Here is a 2,803-nt window from a genome sequence, read left to right as displayed (position 1 = left end):
GGGAGCCCCCGGAACGTGGCCACGGCGCAGGTGAGGGGAGGCCACCTGGGGCCCCGGGGGCGACCGGAGGGCGTCCGAAAGGCTGAGGGCACAGGGCTTGGAGGGGCCTCCCCTGGAGGAGGAGGAGGAGCTGGACCTGCAGCCTTCTCCGTGTCCCTAAGTGCGGAGCGGGCCTGGCCACCACGGGCGGCCTTGAGTGTCCAGCCTTGGCGGGGCTTCGGGGCCCGGGGGCGGCAGGATCTGACCCGGATCCTCCCACTCCCGGCCAGTGGGGCAGGCGAGGCCGGGATGGGGCAGGTGCCGGGAAGAATTTGGAGGTCCAGGGGTGGAGAAGTGGGGGGCGGGGAGGGGGCGAGCACTCGGGCCCTGTGCTGGCCGAGCGGGGGCAGAGGCGAGGCCGGGGAGGCCGGAGGGAAACGGCCAAGGGGGGTGGGGGGCCTGGGGCGGGGCGGGGCCGGCCTTTGCAGGTACGGTGGAGGCGCTGAAGCGGTGGGTGGGTCAAGTTACAGGTTGGGGGCGGTGGAGCAGCCCAGGAAGTGGGGCAGGGTGGGTGTGGGCGGAGTTAGTGCGGGTGGGGGTGGTTAGGAGCGCCCAGCGATGTTTGCAGGGGTCGCATGAGGTCAGGACTCAGAGCGGTGGGGCCCAGGCTTAGATCTGGGGGAGTCCAGGTAAGGAGAAGGGGGGGCCCCTCAGGAGTGGAGGAGAAGCAGTGACTTTTGGGGGGCCAGGCAGCTGATGGCAGTGTGGGGGCCGGGGCTGGAGGGGACAGTGCGATCAGAAGGGCGCATGCCAAGGTGTGGTCAGTGACGGGGTGTTATACTCGAAGCCAAACCTGGGGAGGGCTCGTCTTAACCAAATCCCATCCCTCAAGCCTCTGGGTGCCTAGCCTGGCTCTCGGGCAAGCCCCTACTGGCTTTTCCCAGGCATTGGCCGGCCAGATGGGTGTTTGTGTGGGCAGCTCGGAGAAACAGCCTGGAACACCTAGCTCAGGCATCTTGTTTACCTCTGGAGTGGCCATCGCCCACCCCTGCCCATATATGTGCAGGGAGACGGCCAAGCAGGCATCACCTGGACATTTTAGGGTCCTGGATTCTTTTCCCCACTTTGGGTAACAAGACTTTGAAGCTCAAGTTTAGGGAAGGGGATCTAGCACCCTCTTTTGTGGTTACTATCTTACCCAGATCCCTGAGCTCTTAAGGGGTCTCCTGCCCCATAGGTGAATCTGAAAGCTGAGCATAGGAGGCTCTATCTAGGAGCCTTCTGGTGAGCTGAAGGCAGATGAGAGAGCAGGGTACCGCCACACCAGCTCCAACCTCTTGGGGGCTGCCCAGTGCTGGATCGCTGCTCTGGGGTGCTCATCCTGGGCTGAATCTGCTCGTCCCTTGGGTGACCTCACCAATTGCTCACCACCAGCTGAGCTCAGGCCTTCTCTATGGGACGGATGAGGAAGCAGGGACTCAGAACGTGGTGTGGCATGGCTTGCCCCAAGTCACATGGCTAGCCCGGGCAGAGCTGATAGAACTTAAACCTAAACCCGGATCTTCCCCTGAGCTCTCCTCACTATCCCCAAGTTGGCCTTTAGAATTGCTTGGAAGAACCTTCCCCCAGGTCCCCAAGAGGGGTTAAGGGATCATGGATAACAGCTGTGGGAGGGCATTTATGAAAATGAGGCTTGATTCCACCTGGTTGGGCCAGGCTGACTTGTACCTCCTTTGGTCTCCCCCTTAGACTACCCAATTTAGTTTCCCTCCTGTCTGGTTTAATTGCAAGGCTGTTACTAGGGTGTCCTCAGAAAGTTGATTTGGGCTCCTAGGCACCCTGAGGCAGGGTTCACATTCTGACCGTAGTAGTATCAGTCAGATCTGGGTTTAATGATGGGTTACCTAATTCCTCCCAGTTCCCCCAAAAGGCCCCAGCACCCAGATCAGCCCTCCCCTCCTCCCTTCTCTGGCTGTAGGGGGAGGGGTAGGCACTCAGCCCGCATCCTCCAAAGAGACCTTCTTCTCTGCCTGGTTGGACCGAACTTCTTGCTGGGGCTGCTTGGTACAGACCAGAGCCTCATCCAGCTCTCTGCTCAGGAGTGAGACTGGAGTAGGATCTTGTAACACCTCTGAAATACAGTATCAGTAGGAGCCTCAGCAGCATGAGACTAGAGCTTGAAGTCGAGCAGCAGCAGAGAAATGGGCTGGCTGAACAGGGCCTAGGCCTGGGCACCCAAGACATAGGTCTGAGCCAGTGTAGGTCTGAGCCAGTGTCCGGAGCTGCAGGAGTGATAGGATAGATGAGCGGATGCCACTGCAAGTGAAGCACTATTTTATTCACAACTGGTGTCAGTTTCCTGCTCAACTTATTCTCAAGTAATTCTCTTGTGAAGGTGATCAACATTAGACAATTAAGATCCTTTAACGATATTCTGACTTTTGTGAAGGAAATGGAGCTGGGTGGAAGGAGAGTGAATGACTTAGGGGTGGGGTGGAGCATTTTTAAGTGGTTTGGCTGGAGGAGAGCTTTGAGCTGAGGTCTGAATAACAATAAGAAATCTGACTTTGGGAGTAGGGCTGGGAGGCCTACTCCCTGCCCAAAAGGTGACACTTAATAGATGCCAGACTTGCTAATTGCTGTATGCATCCAGAGTGAAAGATGATCACTTTGTAGAGAAAGCAGAGACCCTCGTCCATTCACAGTAAAGAATCATCCTGTCCCGCGGTCTCCTTGGGCCTCCCCATCGCCTCCCGAGTAAAGCTCAAATCCCTTGGCCTGAATCAGAGGTGTTTTAAAACCTGTCCTCAAGCCTAGGCAGAGG

Source organism: Elephantulus edwardii, unplaced genomic scaffold, assembly GCF_000299155.1.
Source record: "Elephantulus edwardii isolate Elephantulus edwardi_28Jun2011 unplaced genomic scaffold, EleEdw1.0 scaffold00296, whole genome shotgun sequence".
Classification (NCBI taxonomy): Eukaryota; Metazoa; Chordata; class Mammalia; order Macroscelidea; family Macroscelididae; genus Elephantulus; species Elephantulus edwardii.
Note: the sequence above shows the minus strand (reverse complement) of the source record.